Here is an 8,059-nt window from a genome sequence, read left to right as displayed (position 1 = left end):
ACAAAGACAACAGAGAAATTAAGCAGTTGACATCTGAGACAGAGCTGCTGTTGAAGTAGAGAAGAATTTGATTGGTTGAGTTGAAGTCAAGCTGTAACTGGCCCCGCCCACTCAACATCATCAGCTCATCCAATGACATTATTTCTTCCTCATTCTACTCTGGTGGAAGAACATTGTTGATGTGCTGTCTGTCTGGCTTTAATAACTCCAAAGACATGTTGCTTTACCTCTTTTTGCTTCTATCTCACATTATAGGTGAGTTGAAGAACAGGGATTCAAGTTTTGTTGAAGCTGCTGCATTAACCAGATATACAGACTGCACTTCACAACTCTTCTTGTTTCTTTGCTCTGATACAATTAAAATCATCTTTTCATCATCTTCTACATTTAAAACACTTTAACACACAGGGTTATATAGTATTGGATTTATTTCCTTTAATAATAAAAACTGCATCTTGTGTTTACTTGTGTTCTTTGTCTCTTATTTAAATTTGTTCAATGATCTAAAACATTTAGGTGACAAACAGTAAAACTAATAAATCCTGAAGGATCCAAACTCTTTTTCACACCACTGTATCAGAGTCAGTAGAACTGAACACTGGCTGCATCACTGGGAGAATAATGTGTGAGTTTAAGCTCATGTTTGTGACTGAGCTGCTCACTTCTTGATCAACATCAGCATTTATCTGCAGTCAGAGTCTCTGTCCACACAAGCTGCTGCTGCTTCAGCCTCTGGATCATCAGGACACAGCTCATCCTCTCACCTCACACACCCTCCTGTTTATCACCTCCACCTGTAGAGAGGAGGAGAAAGAAGAGAGGAGGTGAAGGAGTGTTTCCAGAGACTCCCTTCATCATCAGATCCAGTAGAAAGTAGAAGACAGATTCATGGAGGAAAGTTCTAGATGAACATGAATTAGATTCAGTTGGTGATTAAACATATCAGATCTACAACAGTAACAGACAGTGAACTCACTCCAGAGTCTCCAGTCTACAGTCTGGACTCTCCAGAAAACCACACAGCTGCTTCACTCCTGAATCCTCCAGGTTGTTGTTAGTCAGGTCCAGATGTTTCAGATGGGAGGGGTTGGACTTCAGAGCTGAGACCAGAGAATCACAGCTGATCTCTGACAACCTGCAGCTCCACAACCTGAATAAAGCATAAAAGATGTGAGTTTCTTAAGTTCCTCCTTTAAATCATGTGGTCAGAGCTGAAGAAGGTTCAGAATGAACAAGTTTAAAGTCGACATGTTGAAGATGTTTTGTTCCTCCACAGTGAACTCTTTTAGAATCTGGTTCAGACAAACTAAGACATGTGAAGACATCACCTTGAACTCAGAGAGAGTGGAATCAACAACATTTTATTATGTTATGTCCAGTATAATGGAGCAGTTCTGGCTCATGGCTCAATACATATAGTGATGGAGATGCTGTAAATTGAGGTGTATTCGTATTGAATGAATATTGCTAGAAGCTACTACTGTATATTGTCAGTGAACCTACAGAAAGCTGCACCACGCCACATGTTTCCTTAAATTACTTGAGCTAGTTCCTGAGCTCCACAGATCTTTTGGTTCCTCACACAAAGTGAACTTAACTCTAATGTTCTTGGTCTCCTTTTCTCTGATGGACTGAAAATAATGAGCATATGTCCATCTGGTGAATGTAGAGTCAGACTCATCTTCTAACCAATCAGCTGTTCTCTACCACTAACAGGAAGTTAACATTTCATCAGATGTTTTCTCCTCTGCTGATCTCGAATTTATATAAAAACACACAACTTCATTCATTTAATTCATTTCAGGTTTTAATCCATTGGAACGTGTGCTACTGACATTTGTAGAGTAATCTGATTACCGATTACTCCTCCACACAGTAACTCAGTTACTCTGATGATTACTTGGTTTTAAAGTAACTAAGGTAGATTCCAGTTCCTCTACAACATTCTGTCCAACCAGCTTCTTCAACTCTCCCCACTTACTGGTTTGGACCAAAGTGCAGCTTCTGTTGCTTTTCTATGTTGTGTTTGAGAAGCTAGAGAGACTTTGTCTCCACTCACTGAACCTCAGTCGATAATGAAGAGGGCTGTTGTTGTTTCCCTTGCAGATTTCTGAGACCATAAAGCAAAGCCATAAAACAAGCTTTTAAGCACATTCCTGTCCCAAAGAACAAGGATTTAAAGTTTTCTCCCAGATAAGAACGATCAGACTCCTCTGCGTCTTGGACCACCTGTGGCAGATAAAGATTGTAAATAATTCAGAACTGCAAGATCTCTGTCTGACTAGAACTACAAACTGTTAAATCACAATGTTTAATCTATACTCAGCTCATAATTTGTGTCAATGTACAGTTTTGTTTGTTTTCCTAGCCCAAAATTTGACCAAATTAGAGCTTTAGTATTTTAATCATAAGTCTCTACCATGGAGCCATACTGCCATCCAGGATATTGAGGAAGGTCCTAGAAATTAATGTTTCTGACAATGTGTTTTCATGGCGACATGATATTTCATTTAAAGTGTTTGATTTCATGTCTCTCTCATCCTACTTCTGAGTTTAAGATTGTGAGAAGTACAACCATTAGTTAATACTCTCTGAAGAAAGCAATGTAAATCATCGGAAGGCGTTAAAACCAGTTTCCCAACAAAAGGACACACCCTGCGGAGACTGGTGACAAACTAGCGCCTGGCCAGTCTTAGTCCAGTTCTCTTTCAGTCCTGAGTTCTCTTTTAGTTCTCTTCATGTTGTTATTCGGTCTTAGTTTAGTTCTCCTCTCTCTCGCAGCTCACAACTTTTTAGAGTCCAGTTTTCTCCTGGCTCAGTTCTCTTCTTAGTCCGTTTTTGTCTATGGGATACTTTTTACTTTTAACTCTTTTTATTGCCCGCCAGTGGGCGTGCTTAAGTTTTAATTTTTAATTATTCTCACCACATTTAACGCACGACTTTCTCAAAGTACAAGCTGATTTTTATTTTAACTGTCAAGACAGTCATGCATTAATAATGTTTTTGAAGATATTTTCGACCAGCGATTTTTCAGTTCCATCATTGACAACCAATTTTTAACAGACGCCATCAGACTCTGCTACACGGCAACTTCACAGTTGTCCACTTTTGTCTTCGTAACGCTGAGAAAAACTTCACTGTAACCAACGCTGAGGTCCGGACCTGGATGACTGTCCATCAATCTGCTCTTCGGTACTGCCGGTTTGCCCAATGGTACCGCTGTGGAAGATCGAGCTCACCAGGACAGCATTTGTCCCCGATCCAGTTGTTCGGAGCGGAATCCAAGGAGTTCCCATAAGTAGACCATCACCATCATATTTGAGCAGAGTTCATGATTGTGTTATAACTAAAGAAACCTTAAATAAATCTGAAAAATTAATTTAAGAAATTAGGTTCTGTTTGCTTTCTCATTTTCATTAAACTCATTTATTTCGGTATTCTCATCATTTTCCATTACTCCGTTATATTATTCATCATATTATTTATTATTCACTATTCGTCATTGTAAATAAACCACATGTTTCACTTCGTTGTTGTTGTCAGAAGGTCCTTGTGAGCTGGAAACAGATAATCCCTATACTGAGAGCTGATGCCTCAGATAGATGAGATTGATTATTTACTAATAATGCAAATTGATCCAGTATTAATTGATTTATTCTCACAGTGTATTCAAAATCTGTTTCGACGAGTGCAGTTACACTTAATTGTTTAATAACTTATTTCTCCTGCACTTTTTACATAGTAACGCACAGTGACTTGGATAAGTAACTATAATCTGATTACTGCGTGTTAGATTACTGTTCCTGTAGAAAGTAGTCAGATTACAGTAACACCTCACTAGTTACTGGCATCACTGATCCTAACAGCCTTTAAGTCTTGAACTAAAGGACATTTACAGATTCATGGAGGAAAGTTCTGGATGAACATGAATTAGATTCAGTTGGTGATTAAACATATCAGATCTACAACAGTAACAGACAGTGAACTGACCTCAGATATTCCAGTCTACAGTCTGGACTCTCCAGAAAACCACACAGCTGCTTCACATCTGAATCCTTCAGGTAGTTATCACTCAGGTCCAGATGTTTCAGATGGGAGGGGTTGGACTTCAGAGCTGAGACCAGAGAATCACAGCTGATCTCTGACAACCTGCAGCTCTTCAATCTAAATAAAAAATAAAAGATGTAGATTAAATCCTGAAAAAAATCAATCAGATGTGTTCAGGGTTTAAATGTTCAGCTCAACATCACTGGTCCTAACAGCCTTTAAGCTTCACTGACTTTAACATTTTCTACAGTTTCTGCTACAAACACTCGTCTTGAACTAAAGGACATTTACAGATTCATGGAGGAAAGTTCTGGATAAACATATTGTTTTTTCCATTTATTTGGAACCAGTGACTAAAACATTTTCCAAGGTAAATGAGCATAGTAGGATCTAATGATACAGTTCCTTCCAACAGAAGACATTCAGGTTCAATGTTCACATTTATCATTTATGCTGGAGAAGGGCTGCATAGAAGAAAACTGATTTAATCCCACCCCCATTGCTCATTATGACTAAACACAACCAGGTTTCAAACACTTCCTCCTATCATTTTAAATTCAAAACCAGGACATTGAACAAAAAGGTCGATACCAGATTATAATAAACTCTTCAACAGTATTTGCATCATAGAAGCAGAATAGGTGTGAAAGATAGAACAATGTTCACTGACTAAGAGTTAACCGTTAACTACATTAGAATAATAACTACACACCAACAGTGGTCAGAGACAACAATAGCAGAAAGGTAATGGACAACACATAGCAAAGAGGTGAGGAACAACAAGCACAGATGAACAGAATATTGATGGAACGTAAGGATTAAGACATGCTCTCTTTATACTGAGACTGGACCATATGCTTAGAGATTTCACTTTAAATCTGGAGGTATTTGGCCATTGTTGTGTTGGACATCTAGACTGTTCCAAAGTTTCACTCCTCGTACAGACACACACAAACTTTAGTTTGAGTGGTTCTAAATGTAGGTAATGTGAAATCTCCATATCCTCTGAAATGATAAGTTCTCTCCTGAACTGGGAATAAATGTTGTATATGAATAGGTAGTAATTTGTTGAATGCTTTGAATAAGATCATCGAAGTACAAAATCTTCCAAGATGATGGATTTGAATAGTTTGGACTAGAAATCCAACCTTATGAATAATCCTCACTGCTCCTTTCTCTAATGTGACTAATGAGTTCATTGTGCGTCGGGAACTGTTTCCTCACACTTAAACACAATAGGTGAAGTATGGGAGAACCAAGGAGCAGTAGAAAGTACCAAGTTCCTGTTCAGTAGCTTCTTAACCACTCTCCATCAACTCCACTAGTACTATATAGTGTCAGTTTGTTGAGTTGGAGTGACTGAGTGATTGTGGTAAAAGTTTTAAGATCCATAAAAATGCAACTGCATGTGTTTTTGGTCCAGAGCTTTAGTGATTCTTCTACATCAACAGTCAAACATCTGCTTCTCTGGTTTTTAACTGAACAATTTATACAGATTATTTTTCTTGTTTCTTTAATTAACCAAGGGCTTCTACTTCCTTCATTTTTATCCCAAACAAACTAAACAGGTGCAGTCTGTAGCAACATCAAAGTAACTCCAAAGTCTATGATCGAACATCAACAGTCAACTAATTCAAAAAAGATTTCAACCAGCCAAGAACCAAGACGACACAAACTGTGTCACACATGAATTAGATGCAGTTGGTGATTAAACATATCAGATCTACAACAGTAACAGACAGTGAACTGACCCCAGAGTCTCCAGTCTACAGTCTGGACTCTCCAGAAAACCACACAGCTGCTTCACTCCTGAATCCTTCAGGTTGTTGTCACTCAGGTCCAGATGTTTCAGATGGGAGGGGTTGGACTTCAGAGCTGGTCCCAGAGAATCACAGCTGATGTCTGACAACCTGCAGCTCCTCAATCTGAATAAAGAATAAAAGATGTGAGTTTGTAAAGTTCCTCCTTTAAATCATGTGTTCAGAGAGTCTATGGACTAAACCAGGGCTATTCAATTACAAATTCAGTTGGTCCCATTTTAAAACTGACATCTTATGCTGGGCTGCACATTTTCAGCCGTTAATAACAAGGAGGTAATGACAAACTTCAAATCAACACAAAGAAATAGAATTAAATAACAAGCGCTGTTCATTCATCATCATCAATACTTTTTCACTTCTCAACTATCAGAATAAACATGTTTGTCTAATGTAACCCAGGCATTAAAACACAAAGTCATTCATATTCATGGAGATGAAATAGTTTCATACAGAAAGACTTGCTGCTGATATGTCTACATATACACTGGGAACTCTTTGTTTGATTTTACTGCATTTTTAACTGTGCACTTTAGTTATTGTTACCTTCAGTGTTAGAAAATGTCTTTATCCGTTGAGCCTGTGCACTTTACCTCTTCACCGTGGACAGAAGAAACAGTTTTTAGATTTCTTTGTGTGTCTGGTACATGTGAAGAAATTCATGGGTTTCACAGGTGATAGGGTTTTGCCTCGGTGACCCAACCTGAGGTGAAGCACAGGTAGACTTCGGTGCTCTTGTAAGCCTTCAGGGACTCCCCAGTGTAGGGGAATGGATTATGAATTAGATAAATGTATATTTCAGCAAAGGACAAATTTGGCAAATTTAAGGCAGATTGAAGGGGAATTAGCATTTCAAGGGCAATTAAGTAGGGGTCGAAACCAAAATTACCAATTTTCTTTATATAGCGTTGTTTTTCGGAAGGTGAAAGATGCGCATTTGCTGTTTGACTGGCGATTTTCCTCCGGGACCGGGGGGTGGTGCTAGGTCCTAAAGATGGCCTTTTAATGGCAGCGACCCACCTCTGTCTTCTTTCATTGTTTTTGGGGATATTGTAAAACGTAAGTCTTGTATTTTTAGCCTTAGCTCTGTCGCAGCCGACTGTACAGCAGATAGACGGCACATTGACAGCGTACTTCCAGTATCTGATGGTCCTAAAGATGGCGCCGTTGAGATGGTGCGATGTCACCGTGAAACCCATGAACTGACAATAAAGCTGATTTTGACTTTGAAATCAAATAAATGTATGTGACATAGGAACATCAAAAACGTCACTATGTTGGATGAGCTTTAATCCGCCCACACTCAGATACTCCAAATATGGGCATGGGGGTCGTGCAGCCTGGATGTTAAGACCCGCCCACCCAACTCTCTCCGCTTCCATGTTAGCTCAGGCTACCGAGCTAGGCTAATGACTTGTGCTAGCAGGCTAACATGGTGCCTTGCTCCGGTTTCTAAAATATAATGAGTGAGTGATGAAGTGATGACTTTGTTCTGTGCCCAGATGGGGAGTCCTGATAGTCCAGTTCTTCATCTCATGTAGAATCACTGCAGCCTGATAACCCTTGTTCTAGTCTACATGCAACACTTTTCGTCCTCACTCAGAAAACCAGAAAACCAGAAAATCAGGGACATTTTCGGGGACAGCTTTAGCCGGGGACAGGTAATCTAAAACGGGGACTGTCCCTGTAAATCGGGGACGTGTGGTCCCCCTAACCCCCTTCGGGTTTGTGCTGGTGGTGTCTCCGGACATTGAACTCCTTATGAACCACAACGCAGTCATTACAAAGCAAACACAGAGGTTTGGTGTTTGGAGTTGGCGCTAAAATGAAACAGCATCTTTCTGCCCAGGCAGGGTTCAACCGAAGGCTTCATATTCAGTTTAACGTTTAAGGCTGGACAAAGACATTTTTCTGGAGTTTCTAAAACCGTTTCAGTAGGTAATTAAAACTAAAGCGCCACATTGTCTGTGGTTGCTAGGTAACCTGATGTGCTGCATTCAATTTTTTTTATTTTTTATTTTTTTGGTTGTTTTGACTGAACAAGAGCTAGTAGGACACTGTTTCTGGGCTGCATGTGGCCCGCGATCCGCCAAATGAGTAGGCCTGGACTAAACCACAGAAGAAGAAAACAGAATTTACCACAAAGATTCTCATGAAGATCCTTCAGTTTGAGGAACAATAAAGTTATTAATGAA

General features: G+C 39.4%; 1 long non-coding RNA gene across 1 annotated transcript; it reads right to left on the bottom strand.

Annotated features, from left to right (window-relative positions):
• Positions 1-410: 410 nt before the first annotated feature.
• On the bottom strand, positions 411-1,016 carry LOC125010173. The gene is made up of 2 exons (XR_007113022.1): positions 977-1,016; positions 411-794 (listed from the first exon to the last, which is right to left on the bottom strand). It is a non-coding gene; the product is annotated as an uncharacterized LOC125010173 (long non-coding RNA).
• Positions 1,017-8,059: the final 7,043 nt, after the last annotated feature.

This window comes from Mugil cephalus, chromosome 7, assembly GCF_022458985.1.
Source record: "Mugil cephalus isolate CIBA_MC_2020 chromosome 7, CIBA_Mcephalus_1.1, whole genome shotgun sequence".
In the NCBI taxonomy this organism is placed as follows: Eukaryota; Metazoa; Chordata; class Actinopteri; order Mugiliformes; family Mugilidae; genus Mugil; species Mugil cephalus.
This window is presented reverse-complemented; position numbering and strand designations above follow the sequence as displayed.